General features: G+C 46.1%; 1 pseudogene; it reads right to left on the bottom strand.

The window, feature by feature from the left end:
• Positions 1 to 12,318: 12,318 nt before the first annotated feature.
• LOC126237979 (5S ribosomal RNA) lies at positions 12,319 to 12,436 on the bottom strand (annotated as a pseudogene).
• Between the last annotated feature and the right edge of the window lie 3,240 nt (positions 12,437 to 15,676).

Below are 15,676 nucleotides of genomic sequence, written 5' to 3'. Positions count from 1 at the left end.
GGAGCAAGTATGGTGGGTCTGACACACCGGTGTCAATGTGTTCTTTTTTCCATTTCCAGGAGTGTATATAATTAAGCCCCCATGCACGTTTTTTTTTTTTTTTTAAATAAAGAAATTTATTACCTTCATATATATTGACGAAACATACACTTTGATCATTACAACATCCGCAATCGAACAGCATCGGCTGTCTAGCCCATCAGAACAACTGCATACAACATGCTCACAACTAGTCACGGCTACATCGGAACTCCTACTGCCCACTTCTCAATAAGCACTCTCCACGATGGCTTCTCGACAAGCACTCTCCACTACCACTTCTCAAGCACTGTCCACTACGACTTCTCAGCAAGCACTGCCAGTGGAGGCGGCTGAATAATAATACTCTTTGGCGCAATCTCTGGCGCTGTGACTCAGTGTAGCCACCTTTCATAGTCTCATATTCCGAAACAACGATGGAATTTTTATGGATGACAGTGCGGCATTACAGGAGGCCACAATGGTTCGCGATTAGTTTGAAGATCATTCTGGACGTTTCGAGCAAATAATTTCGTCACCCAGATCGCCCAACATGAATCACATAGAACATTTATGGGACCTAATCGAGAGGCCAGTTCGTACACAAAGTCCTGCACCGGCAACACCTTCACAGTTATCGGAGTCTGTAGAAATAGCATGACTCAGTATTTCTGCAGGGAACTTTCAACGACTAATTGAGTCCATGCAACGTCGTATTGCTGTTCTACGCCGGGCAAAGGGCGCTCTGACACAATATTAGGAGGAGTCTCGTGACTTTTGTCACCTTCGTGTATTGTCGAACACTTTACGACATCCGTCGTGGTATAGCGGTTATAATCGCTAGCAGGTGTCGTGCTGGCCACCGGTTTGATAGCACCACCTGCCATTATTTATCATTCAAGACTTACGAGTTCTAGAACGCTCTAGGACCTTCCTGATTTACTGAATATTGCCATCGGCTAGAACATTCTGTTTACGCATTAGTAGGAACACTCTTTGTGACGGATGCAGTTCAACTTCTACTGTGACATATCTTACGGTCAACGCCGGGGCAACGAAAGACGAAAATTTCTCTGTAAAATACACGCATCAAAAAAAATTTTTGCGTCACCTCGGTTCCGAGGGTTCCGGAACCTGCACAGAAATTTGGAATATAGATCAATATAAACATCATTTGAGCCCTTTCTATTGCTCATGAAAACCACACATTGCATGTTGTACCACCATACAGCGAGACCTTCAGAGGTGATGGTCCAGATTGCTGTACACACCGGTAACACTAACACCCAGTAGCACGTCCTCTTGCATTGATGCATGCCTGTATTCGTCGTTGCATACTATCCACAAGTTGGTCCACATTGTCCCACTCCTCAACAGCGATTCGTCGTAGATCCCTCAGAGTAGTTGGTGGGTCATGTCGTCCATAAACAGCCATTATCAATCTATACCAGGCATGTTCGCTAGGGTTCATGTCTGGAGAATAAGCTGGCCACTCTAGTCGAATAATGTCGTTATCCTGAAGGAAGTCATTCACAAGATGTGCACGATGGGGTCGCGAATTGTCGTCCATGAAGACGAATGCTTCGCCAATATGCTGCTGATATGGTTGCACTATAGGTCGTAGGATGGCATTCACATATCGCACAGCCGTTACGGCGCCTACCATGACCACCAGCGGCGTACGTCGGCCCCACATAACGCTACCCCAAAACAGCAGGGAACCTCCACATTGCTGCACTCTTTGGACAGTGCGTCTAAGGCATTCAACCTGACCGGGTTGTCTCCAGACACGTCTGTGACGATTGTCTGGTTGAAGGCGTATGCAACACTCATCGGTGAAGAGAATGTGACGCCAATCCTGAGTGGTCCATTCGGCATGTTGTTGGGCCTATCTGTACCGCGCTGGATGGTGTCGTGCTTGCAAAGATGGACCTCGCCATGGACGTCGGGAGTGAAGTTGCGCATCATGCAGCCTATTGCGCACTGTTTGAGTGGTAACACGACGTCCTGAGGCTGCATGAAAAGCATTATTCAACATGGTGACGTTACTGCCAGGATTCCTCCTAGCCATAATCCGTAGGTAGCGGTCATCCACTGCAGTAGTAGCCCTTGGGCGACCTGAGCGAGGCGTGTCATCGACAGTTCATGTCTCTCTGTATCTCCTCCATGCCCGAACAACATCGCTTTGGTTCACTCTGAGACGCCTGGGCACTTCCCTTGTTGAGAGCCGTTCCTGACACAAAGTAACAATGCGGACGCGATCGAACTGAGGTATTGACCGTCTAGGCATTGTTGAACTACAGACAACATGAGCTGAGTACCTCCTTCCTAATGGAATGACTGATCGGCTGTCGGACAACCTCCGTCTAATAGGCGCTGCTCATGCATAGTTGTTTACATCCTTGGGCGGGTTTAGTAACATGTCTGAACAATCAAAGGGACTTTGTCTGTGATACAATATCCACAGTCAACGTCTATCTTCAGGATTTCTGAGAACCGGAGTGATGCAAAACTTTTTTTGATGTGTGAATATTTAATGACTTTTTACGCATTATAATTGGGAAAGTAACTACTATTGCGTCACAGCCAAAATTAATGGCATTTCCCTCTGCTTTTTGTTGAAATCATTGATGTCATTATGAAAGCGTCATGTATGCACGAAATGAAATAATAATTAATAAAATATTTGTCGACTGTAAAAGACCAGTGATACCTACAAACTTTGTACTAATATCATTGAACTGAAAAGAAAGGGGACAGTGAGAGACATTGGTGAAAACGACTATTCCAGTGTATTGCATTGCTATAGCTATCTTCCCTCGCTGTTAGTTTGTCTCTCAAGTGATTTTGCTTATTCATTACTGTCGCTCATTCTCGTGTCTATTAGAGTTTAAAGTAATTAAGGTGACATCGTTAACTATATCGTGATAAATTTGTTTTTTTATTTCTCAGACGTTTTGCTGAAGTTTCAGCATCATCAGTGGGTTTCTTGTTATTTTCTTGTTGCCATATGCTGTGGACTTCCTGGATTTTATTTAGTTTAATCCAGTTGTTTTGTTTCAAAGTTTATCATTTTTCCTGGTTTCCTCATTAGCTTCACTGTGAAGGCCTCAATAAGTAACTTAGCAGGGGTCGAAACCCGAGGCCTGGCCACAGAGTCCCCTCACCACCACCGAGCCTGTGGGGCGTAGGGAAGTGGGAGACACAGGAATCAACATAAGTGGAAGGCTTTGTTGTTGTTGTTTATTTATTTGCATTGTGTTTTTGTAATATTCACTATTATCCTGAAATTATGTGGAACACATCGGCGACAGATAAAAAGAATATAAATGCTGGGTAAAGAAAAAGAAATAAAATCCGCGAAATCTATGACGCGCTCTTCCATCCGCGGAGATCTGAGGTAGAATCGATCATAGGCGGCTTAGACTCAGACACCGCCGGGCGGTGATGGGGGGGGGGGGGGGGGGGGGGCGGGGGGGAGGGGAGAGGGGTAGGTGCCCTCTGCTCCAGGCACCCCCCAGCTTAGTGGAGGTCTAACAAAGACCCCTCGAAGATAGTTAGCAAATAATGTTCGGTAACGTGGCGTGTTTTCGGCGGCTGCGTGGGCTGTTCGTAAATAGGTGCAGAAGTCGAGACGCGATTTAGGTCCCTCATGAAAGAGATAAGCGACCGCGTACCCTTTGACCTACGTAACAGCATGACATGTGGCGGCGAGAAAATGTTTGTCCTCCGGGTATAGAAACATTCAAGGTTCGATTGTGTCTGGTGGCACTCGGAGATAGCAGGCAATGATTTGTTGCCCGAAACACCAGACATTTTGCGAAGAGGTGCATCTCAGACGGCGGTCATTAGTGTCCAGTTGCTGGCAAAGGAGACAGAGAGGGGAATCTGACAAGCCAATGTTGTGCAGTCACTGTTTGGTGGCAAATTTCCTGTTGACTATTTGATACCACAGTGCCCAGGCGTCCTTAGGGAGATAGGGCTGGTGGACGGTAGTCCACACTATGGGCCACTGGATGGAGGGATGTTTGGCCTCCATCGCATTCCAGGGAACACGGCACAGTAGTAGACTGTTAACATCCTTAGTCCTGGGTGGGCGTATATCTGGGAGACTGGTATGTATGTATAGGGTTATTACAAATGATTGAAGCGATTTCACAGCTCTACAATAACTTTATTATTTGAGATATTTTCACAATGCTTTGCACACACATACAAAAACTCAAAAAGTTTTTTTAGGCATTCACAAATGTTCGATATGTGCCCCTTTAGTGATTCGGCAGACATCAAGCCGATAATCAAGTTCCTCCCACACTCGGCGCAGCATGTCCCCATCAATGAGTTCGAAAGCATCGTTGATGCGAGCTCGCAGTTCTGGCACGTTTCTTGGTAGAGGAGGTTTAAACACTGAATCTTTTACATAACCCCACAGAAAGAAATCGCATGGGGTTAAGTCGGGAGAGCGTGGAGGCCATGACATGAATTGCTGATCATGATCTCCACCAAGCCGAAAATTCAAAGCGTTTGACTTTGTCATCGGGTGTCAGGGCTTGTAGCAATTGTAAACGGTAAGGCTTCTGCTTTAGCCTTTTCCGTAAGATTTTCCAAACCGTCGGCTGTGGTACGTTTAGCTCCCTGCTTGCTTTATTCGTCGACTTCCGCGGGCTACGCGTGAAACTTGCCCGCACGCGTTCTACAGTTTCTTCGCTCACTGCAGCCCGACCCGTTGATTTCCCCTTACAGAGGCATCCAGAAGCTTTAAACTGCGCATACCATCGCCGAATGGAGTTAGCAGTTGGTGGATCTTTGTTGAACTTCGTCCTGAAGTGTCGTTGCACTGTTATGACTGACTGATGTGAGTGCATTTCAAGCACGACATACGCTTTCTCGGCTCCTGTCAGCATTTTGTCTCACTGCGCTCCCGAGCGCTCTGTCGGCAGAAACCTGAAGTGCGGCTTCAGCCGAACAAAACTTTATGAGTTTTTCTACGTATCTGTAGTGTGTCGTGACCATATGTCAATGAATGGAGCTACAGTGAATTTATGAAATCGCTTCAATCATTTGTAATAGCCCTGTAACTGTAGTCGACGAAAAAGGTCGAAATATGAGACAAGTAAGGCACGATATGGCCGACAGACACCGATGGTGAGGTGGAAGCAGGCAGGAGGACCTCAAGCAAGCTGCGTGTTAGAGATGTGCCCCGGCCTGTCCACAGTCTTCTGATGGTACTCATATACAGGGCTGCAGCTCGCATACGGACATTGACGAGCCAGAGGCCACTATACCGTGGGGTCAGGGTAAGTGTCTCATAACAGACTTTAAACATGGAACCAGTCGTGAGATAATATCCAAAAGCCGCCTGAAGGTTGCGCGTGAACGTCGCAGTTGAACGTTATCCCGATCGCCAGCAGGGGACTCTGGGGAGAGTATGATTAGTGGTTCGGCCCCGACGGAGCTGGGTCCCGTAACGGGTCCTGCTCCTTGACCTCGTCCTCGTGCCACGCCGTGGAAGCGGGCACCGGTGTATCGTCCATTTTGTCTGCAAAAGATGATGTAATGGTGCGCGGTGTTGTACCGCCTGTGATATGTCCATGAATTAGTTCAGCGTCAGCACGGGGCGCAGGCACACCTGTGGATGTCTCCGCGCTCATAACGCCTCCGTCGGCAGTAGCGCGTTCTGGGGCGTCGTGCTGGTCGACGGTTGTGTCATCCTCGAATGGCAACGTCTCCTCTTGGCCGGAAACGGTGCGGCGCCTTCTCTTGCGACGTTTCGGAGAACGTTGTTTCCTTATTCGACCCTCCGTGCCCGACGACGGAAGGGAGTCGCGTCGCTCTGGCAGGAAGACCGCCCTAGGGACGATGAGCGAGTCGATCTCGCGTTGCCGAGGGCAGGGTCAGCGTCCGGTTGCATCTCGTCGGAGCGGCGTCGATGGCCGGCCGAGGCTGTCTCCGTCGGTGTCTGGTCGGGCTCTTTTGTGGCGTCGTTGATAGCTTCCGGGCGGCTTTGTGAAGCGATAGGAGAAGCAAGAGCAGCGGCGTAGCTCACCGCTAGAGCCGTACGTAGCGACGTGGGCGGTTCTTCGGCAGCTGGAAGTTGCGTAATTCGCCGTTGTAGGCATTCGGATCTAAGGTAGCCTTCTTTGCCGCACCCGGAACAGGTCCGAGGCTGGCCGTCGTATATAATTATTGCACGACATCCGCCGACCTGTAGGTAGGACGGGACGTGGCTTCGGAGATCAATGGTGACCTGTCGGACCCCATTTAGGACAGAGCATGTCCGAAACTGTGTTCACTTCTCCGCAGTGCGCCCATGGACTGTGCCGTATGGTCGGAGTGTCGCGACGACTTCCTCAGCAGGAAGTTTGAATGGCAATTCGAAAATGCGTATCGTGCGCATACCTAAGCCCGCGTGGTCGACGGTAACAGCCCCCACATTGCCATCAGCATGACAGAAGCGGAGCCCCTGTTTGGTCTCACGTAGGATGCGTTCGCACGCCGCGTCGTTAATGATTTTAACATAGACCGTGCTGCTCACGATCGACAAATATGTGCCGATAATATCGGTCGACGGGATCTTCACTTCCTCTCGCAGAAAACGCTCCACCTAGAATGTTTTGGGTCGGGCAAAAACGTTGCAGGCACTGGTGCAAGAATGGGAGCTATGCCCGAGCAGCTGTTCGACCACCTGATCCAGAGTATGCCAACCTGTTGTGCGGCCTGTGTACGTATGCATGGTGATCATATCCCATATTTATGTCGGGCTCCATGCGCAGGAAACAGTGGCGTTTTGTAGCACATGTGTTTCGGGATGGTTTTCTCAACTTATCACCAATACCGTGGACTTACAGATCTGTGTCGTGGGGTGTTCCCTATGTGCCTATGCTATTAGCGCCAGTTTTGTGTAGTGCCACGTTGTGTGGCACCATATTCTGCAATTATCCTTAATTTATGGGCATGAGTGTAGTTCCAAGTTTCATCGATGTATGTTACTTGGTAGTGAAACATCATACAGAAGTTATCTTCGTCCTTAAGTTTTGGCCGGCCGCAGTGGCCGTGCGGTTCTGGGCGCTACAGTCTGGAGCTGCGTGACCGCTACGGTCGCAGGTTCGAATCCTGCCTCGGGCATGGATGTGTGTGATGTCCTTAGGTTAGTTAGGTTTAAGTAGTTCTAAGTTCTAGGGGACTGATGACCACAGCAGTTAAGTCCCATAGTGCTCAGAGCCATTTGAACCATTTTGAACCTTAAGTTTTGCACACGAGTGTAGTATCAGAATACGATTTTTTTTCTATATGATGATGGTTTTACATACAAATGTCCCCAATGAAAGCTGTACTGCATGACTTTATAGTCAGACAGCAAATAGGATGGTTATAACGCCTGTTAATGTCGATCCCAGCCGGACGTAGCAACAATGATTGTCGAACGCAGCCAGGAGGTGGCACTGTTAATTCACGAAGTCCGTCCATCACTGGCACCAATCGCTGCAAATCAACATCGAGGAATAGAACCGCAAATATTGCCCATATGACCGCGAGGGGTCAGAGATTTCGATTATGATTTAAAATGAGGTATCTGAATGCCTACGCCGCTAGATTTTTTTTTTACCGTATTAAAACTGGAAATTTTAAATTACCGTCTCAGTATATGTTCATTTGCTTAATAAAATACTCTTTCTGGTTTCTCACTATTGCATTCCATTCGGTAACCTAAAGTTGACCCTAAAGTTCAGGACTGAGCTGTCAATACATGGGAGAATGACAGTTCAGTAGTGGAGTGATGCTCATATTGATTCTTTCAACTAAGGAACACATTTGTTTAATTTTGGAAATGTCTCTTGACAATAAATAGTAGTATTAAGTGCAACATCATTTTGCTGGAAAAATACCACAAATATAGCAGCAGGTAGTTAGCAGTACGGTTAGCAGATCTGAGAAAATATGTTACAGGATCAGTTCAGAGATAGATGCTTTGAGCAGCTGAGGAGTTATCCGTATTAACGATAGGAATTATAAAATTTTGGAGCCATTAAAATTAACGATTTCTTGGGACGGAATGAGAATATTCGTGCTGTTATCTACTCCGTTTTCTTTTTTGGTGGATCGCTGCGGGACGTGTACCCCTAAAATTTTTTGTCCGCAAAGTAACTTCTTTACGGTGTTGGGGAACTTAAACGTTTGCTAACAATTTAGTTCTCGGGCATAAGTCGAATTTATTTCATTTTTTCATACTGCTAATCGCAATGTGAACGATGCCAGTGGATTCTGTGGTGGGGAAAGCGATACGTTTAACTGTTTTCGAACGTTTCGAAGCAGCAGGCAACCGTTCTCAACAACTGAATCGCTGGCAGCCGATCAGCGAGTTTAGTTTCTTTTTCTGTGAGTGAACGGACACACGGGACACGACTTACTAGGTTCTTCACTTACTGTGTCCTTCTTGTTGGTTGTATGCGTGATTGTACAGCGTCTGCTGCAAGTTAGCTTAGAGGTTTAAGGTAAGATGGACAGCAAAATAACGAAACTATTTTACTTGCTCTCCTATATCGAAAAAGCTAAAACTTGGCAATAATGCTTGCGCAAGGGAAAAGTTAGGAATTTCGATGCTGTTGATGGATAGTAAATGTGAAAATGTAAACCTGCACTCTAAATCCACATGTGAAAATACAGTGAACTAACGTTTGTACCATAGAAAGACAAACGATATTCTGAAATGTTGGACTTTGGATCAAGAAACCGCATTTTGTAAGTAAAATAACTGGTTGACAGTGTCAAACAAGAAACGTGGTTGCAAAAACTGCAAAGACATAGGACATTTGGGCATAGAAAGAACTGAACAAAGCAAGAACATTTCATACCCTTAGGCTAATGTATCTGCGCCGTATCCAGATGATTCTAGAAAATAAGAGATGATTTCTTTGCAGAGAAATATATTTAAACATAAAGAAAATTTCACTCACTAAGCTACTGTCCAAGTACTACTTTGTGTGAAAGAGAAGACTTTGGAAAATGCTTGCAGGAGTGCGTTTCTAAATGGACAAGTTGTGATGGTAAATATATTTCACACTGCTTTCACAGTCGTGAAAAAGAAACAACGTTACAATGTTTTTGAGGCCGTAACTGGCCAGCAAGAACCTAACGGAGTTGACATGGCCCTCATTTTACTTTCTGGAAATGTGTGTATAACATTATTAACCACGTTGCACAAGAACCTATGGGTTATGCACGCTCTTGGATTATGAGCCGGCCGGAGTGGCCGACCGCTACGGTCGCAGGTTCGAATCCTGCCTCGGGCATGGATGTGTGTGATGTCCTTAGGTTTAAGTAGTTCTAAGTTCTAGGGGACTGATGACCTAAGATGTTAAGTCCCGTAGTGCTCAGAGCCATTTGAATTTTTTGGATTATGAAAGGCACACATCTTGCTACTGATGTCAAGAGTAAAGTTAGAAGGCTTGAAGACTACAGCAATCCTGAACTGATGGCTGTCTAGAAACTGTTACAATGGTAGGTAATGTTAGTTATAATGTAGTTTTATACTGAGATAAATTGTCAGCTGTATTGGCCGCCCAGTGTGGCCGAGCGGTTCTAGGCGCTTCAGTGTGGAACCGCGCGACTGCTACGGTCGCAGGTTCGAATCCTGTCTCGGGCATGGATGTGTGTGATGTCCTTAGGTTTAAGTAGTTCTAAGTTCTAGGGGACTGATGACCTAAGATGTTAAGTCCCATAGTGCTCAGAGCCATTTGAACCATTATTATTATCAGCTGTATTGAAAACTTTAGTAATTTTTGCTGCCTTATATCTAACGTGAGAGTACCCCCAAACTTTTTTCTTAGAAAAAGAACACTGTTTATTATATCGATTAAAAATATTACGATGAAAACTAGAAACAGGACAGACCCTACAAGACAGAGCGTCCAGATACTGCTTAAGATCTTGAATATTGTAATTCCAAGATACATTTCCACCTATACTTCCGGGAACACGACGCGTTTGCATTGAATCATTCTGTAATAGCAAAATGTGATTCAGATGAGTAACGATGTCCTGAGCTTTGTGGAAGCACGGGCTGATGCCACCTTCTGCTGTATTTGCTATATCAGTTCCACTGCTTTCCTAATATTTCGCAATGACACTTGAGTCACCTATAAGCAGACATATTTTTGAATAACGTGCCAGTTTCAGTAACGGATCGTTACTATACACAATACAGTCACTGGTCGAAGGACATAACCTTGCGTCACTGCCATCTCCCTGCCGTATTTTACATCACTCAGAGTGATTGGTGTAAGAGAGAGCAACGCCGGCCAAAGTACTCCGACTGTGAACTTGCACAAGAAAGTGGAGTCGACTGTGAACTTGCGCAAGAAAGTAGAGTAGCCGAGAAGGTGCCACGAAACCTGGCGCATTATGACGCAGGCATAAGGCCAGACAGCTCCGTCATCAGACAGACCCAGGATGAGTCTTGGCGCATGAAGTGGTCAAACTGACCGCCCAGCGCACACATTGCACCACAGCAGCCTATTCGCGAGTAATGTAACAGGAGCGTGGGAACATTCAAGTGACTGTCTATTAGGAAGTGGCGAAGTTACACGAAATATTTCAGGTAGCCTCCCTCGCAAGTAAAAGTCGAAGAGGGTGTAGACAGCCGATCTGGAGGTCACCTAGCATCTACAGATTTCCTAAAGCATGTAACTGTAGAGACAGAAATGCATTGTGGAAAATAATATGAACAATACGCCACGCAGAACAGTTAAGAGAGCCGTCCAAATATTTTTATATACTGTGTAAGGTCACTGTAGTAACTTAGGGCCGTACTCGTATTTTTTCGAGGAAATTGAGCTCTGCGAGTCCTGTTACCTGCACCGTCACTGGTAAACGCTATGTGTGGTTATCTGAAAGATGCATCTTGTGTTCCAGTTACGAAGGTAGCTGAAATGAAGGCACGCATTGCGCAGCGCATTGTGAACGTGACTCGCGAGACACCGCGATCCGTCGTGAAACATATTTTTTCCCTCATTCCAAATTGTGGTAGAAAACGGTGGGACAGCACATGGAATATGTCTTGCATTAGTCGCACGACAGTTAGAAATCGATGTCATTTTGCTTTTCATGCGGTTTTTGGTCCCAAGATAATTAAAAACCGATGTTTTTTGCTTTTTATGAGGTTTTTGGTCTCGGGAAAATTACAAACATATTTTTCCCATCCGATGTCATGCGACCTGGCCATTGTGGGTGGCTTACGTAACCAACAGTGCCACACCTGTTCGCTGACGAACTTGTGCAGTGAATCACATTGAACAGTACGGATGGCGTAAAGTGCAACCATAGGCGTCGCATTGCTATTCATCTACCATCTGTAGCCGTCTTCCATTTACGTTAAGACGCTTACAGTGCCATTGAAACGTCCCCTTAGAACAATTATACAAGACTATGCTTAAACTGACACACAATATTTTTTAGCGCAACGCAATCTGACTTTCAAAAATCCCTACAAAAGAATGGCCCTGACTACCATTAACCTATACCTTTCACAAATCACTTACCTCACAAAAATCTTCGTTACTCGAACTACTGCAATACAGCGAGCGCCACTACTGCCAGCTAAATAAAAGATTCAAACTACTGTAGGCACTAACTACTGATAGGCATAGTTAGCAAATGAAAGATTTTAATAGAGAACAAACAATGTATTTACCTTAATAGTGTTCAAAAGTCATAATATACATAGCAGTTCATGACATCCAGGTTTAAAAATTTCAAAACTCCGCCATCTCTCTCCCCACATCCACCACTGCTGGCGGCTCACCTCCAACTGCGCAACGCTACGCGCTGTTAACATCCAGCTGCCGCTGCCCAACACTACAATGGCAGACAACAATGCAAACTAGCCACAGACTGCACACAGCACAGCCAGTGATTTTCATACAGAGCGCTACGTAACGTTGCCAATAAGAAAACATAAACAGCCTACTTACACCATGTATTGGCAGAATTTTCGTTAATTTTTTTTTCTGTGACGTTTCTCCTTGCATCAATAATATGCTGTTCAAGTCTGACGTCAATATGAGCGGTGGTACTCTTTCTACCATAAAAAACTAACTCCTCCGGAATAGGCCATGAAGACCCAACGGTACCGACCGGCCACCATGTCATCCTCAGCATATAGGCGTCACTGGATGCGGACATGGAGGGCATGTGGTCAGCACACCGCTCTCCCGGCCGTATGTCAGTTTCCGAGACAGGAGCCGCTACTTCTCAATCAAGCAGCTCCTCACTTTGCCTCACAAGGGCTGAGTGCACCCCGCTCGCCAACAGCGCTCGGCAGACCGGATGGTCACCCATCCAAGTGCTAGCCCAGCCCGACAGCGCTTAACTTCGGTGATCTGACAAGAACTGGTGTTACCACTGCGGCAAGGCCGTTGACTGGTGCTCTTTCTACTTTGAAATTGAAACTTTAATTATGGACACCCTGTATACAACACTGAAGTCAAAGTCCAGTTACTACTCACAAATTACTTTCACAGTGGTTTGATAACATCTCGTTGCCCATCAATTATTATTACTAAATCATGTCACATATCAACAACACACTGAGCGTAACAGTAACGCTGTTCTGTACAAACTCGGTACGGAATCGAGGCAGCGTGGATGGCGTACCCGTACCTGTCATTCAAGGTGAGTTCGACTCCATGCCCAAAAGGGCTAGAGCCATTCTTGTTCTCTGAGGTGGCAGCTCTGCGTACTAAATTTCACATCCCGTATACCTTCACATTATCTACAGATTTAATCATGTGTTCATTTTACTATGCAGAACATGCAGAATAAGTAAAATGTCGTCCGCAGCTCGTGGTCTTGAGGTAGCGTTCTCGCTTCCCGCGCACGGGGTCCCAGGTTCGATTCCCGGCGGGGTCAGGGATTTTCTCTGCCTCGAGATGACTGGGTGTTGTGTGTCTTTCATCATCATTTCATCCTCATTCACTCGCAAGTCGCCGTAGTGGCGTTAAAGAACTTGAGGAGCGGCGGCCGAACCGCCCCGCGAGGGGTCACCCGGCCACCAATGCCATACGCTCACTATTAGTAAAATGTCGTTGCCTGCTATCTTGAGAGGTGGCATGAGCCCCCTCTCATATTTCTATCTTACGATTCTCCTCTCTAGTTGCATGCGGTGGAGGGTTGCTTTTCCTTAACACGCGTACTTCCCACGCAGCGTCTCTCGTCACCCGGGTGGGCCGGTGACAGGCGGGCTCTGTGGAACTGGAGAGAGTTAAGCCGACGTGTGTGAGGCAGTCGAGTGAATGCTTTTCAGACGCCGACATTGTCAAGAGACACGCCCGCTGGGGTGTGAAGTAGCGGCTGGGCTAGAGGTTCCGTTACTTCAGAGAAACTTTGCGAAAACACTTTCTGGCGGGCTACCAGCGAGGCGTGGGAATGACTTGTGTACCCACGCAGTTGTGGCGGGAAAATTCCCGCACTTTCTGCAAAATCAGCACAGAAATTGGCGCCAAGAATCTCCATTGGTGGAATGGTAGTGCTCCGGCAATGGAGTGGAATTTCCGCCGGTTTTCGAGTTGCTGATTGGAACGTAACCACGGCCACTGTCGTGGGGGCGGGAATGTTCGGTGTTCGGCCTGTACGGGTGCTCTGGGGAGTCGGCAGTCGCCTTTCGGTCGAGGACGTCGGAGCAACCAGCCCTCGCCTGCGGTACGCCAGATCGTGTTCTGGGAGATAAGAAGACTGTTGGTAATGTACGTCCGCAGCACCGGCAGATAGGGATTTTCCTAGGTGATAATCAGAGCTCCGCAGAGCGCGCCTGTTCATCCTTTTCTAACTTTGTTCAGTTTCGGGTAGCAGCAATTACTATTGGGTTAGCTGTGTGTCTCTCTTGAGATTTGAGTGGAAAGGAATTGGCTCCACATACCACTTCGTCTTAAACCTCACGATCTAAGTTAGGGACAACTTCACCTTTACTGTGTTTGTATGAATCTCCAATTTTAGCCAATTTGATGTTTTATATTTCCTGTGTCTCTTTTACTATTCTGCGTTTAATCTTAATAAACCATATTGTTATTTTGGACAGAACTTTCTTTCTGTTAATCAATAGAGCAACCCTATCATTCCTCACTATGCTAATGAAACCTTTGTTTATTTAACTTATTTATCAAATTAAATTATTGCAGGTGCCAAACTCTCTTCTACTCCACTAGCAGGGTTGATTAGAGTCAGTTCGCGTATTTGTTTTATCCTTGTGCAACAGCAAAAGTCGGAGTTAGAAAAGGGGGGGGCTTAGAGCATGATTTACACATGTGGATTCTAGTAGAATTTAGTGATAAATACACTACTAGCCCCGGCACCTCGCATAATATGGCGACCCTTGGCCTCGGATCTTTCCTGTGAATCTCTGATAAACAAACAGGATTCTTAGTAGGAACATTCAATTTTTTTTCTCTCTATTTTTTTTAATGATTAATACCCAAGTTTTTTTTGGTAGTTCCGCGTTTAGTTTTAAGTAGCGGCGCATGACTACAGTTTTTGTTTTCAGTGTATATATTTTTTGTTCATTGTTTTTTTTGTGTTTCGCTGATGTGGTGTCTGTACCGCATCGCACTTTGTCGGATTTGTGTGCGGTTTCTGTACCACATCAAATTGTGTTTGTGATTACAGCGTTGGAACAGCGTTGTTGAAATTTTATGTTTATGGGTAAAAAATATATGGAGTAGATTAATTTTATTGTGCATTTTAGATGAATTTGTTTTTATGAATGATAACGAGAAGTAAGGCACGACTATTATCGGGCGAAGCTAAAACAAAAGAGGATAGCATAATGGATAAGGGGCAGTTTACTGACGGGAATAGGTTCGGAGATGAGATGGGCACATTTTTAGCAGGACAGGACGCCAGGGGCATTGATGAGGAAGGTGATTTGGACGCGATCTCAGAGCAGCGTTGCGGCCGTGATTATGATAGTGAAGTAGAGGATGAAACAGAGACAGGCACACAGGTCGAGACGGTAGCAGAAGTTTATAGTCAAACGAACGAGTGCAGACAGAGGCCAGCTCGGTCACGTCAGAGCTCTAGCGCCCAGGTGTCCAGAGTTACATCGCCCATGTTTGAAGAGGATCAAGAAGATGACGTAAACCCAATACTGAGCTTCCTACGATCAATGAAAGAAGAAGCTGACAAACAGCGTAAGAAGGAGAAGGAAGAAGAGGAGAAACAACGTAAGAAGGAGAAGGAAGAAGAGGAGAAACAACGTAAGAAGGAGAAGGAAGAAGCTGACGAACAGCGTAAGAAGGACACGGAGGCAATAATCTCGCATATAGGGGCAATTCGTGGGGAATTATTAACAATAAAGAAAGAATGTGGAGAAGCAAAAGAAATGTCAATGGTAGCACAAAAAGTAGCAGGCCTAGCCAAAACTGCAGCAACAGGGGCAATGAAAATCGCAAGAGTAACTCTTAAAATCGCAGGGCGCTTGCGACGTGCGACACAAGTCCACTCGAAATCCCTAGCGGCCTTAAAGACTCAAGGTAATATTGCGGTTACGAACATCACGAAACGAATGAAAGAAGTAGAGAGTCGGATAGCAAAACTAGAGCGAAATGGGCACACGAGCACTGCGCGTTCGGATACCAATGATGGAGCACACAGGATTGTGTCTCCGAGG

Source organism: Schistocerca nitens, chromosome 2, assembly GCF_023898315.1.
Source record: "Schistocerca nitens isolate TAMUIC-IGC-003100 chromosome 2, iqSchNite1.1, whole genome shotgun sequence".
Taxonomy (NCBI): Eukaryota; Metazoa; Arthropoda; class Insecta; order Orthoptera; family Acrididae; genus Schistocerca; species Schistocerca nitens.
Note: the sequence above shows the minus strand (reverse complement) of the source record. Positions and strands in the feature narration are given on the sequence as shown.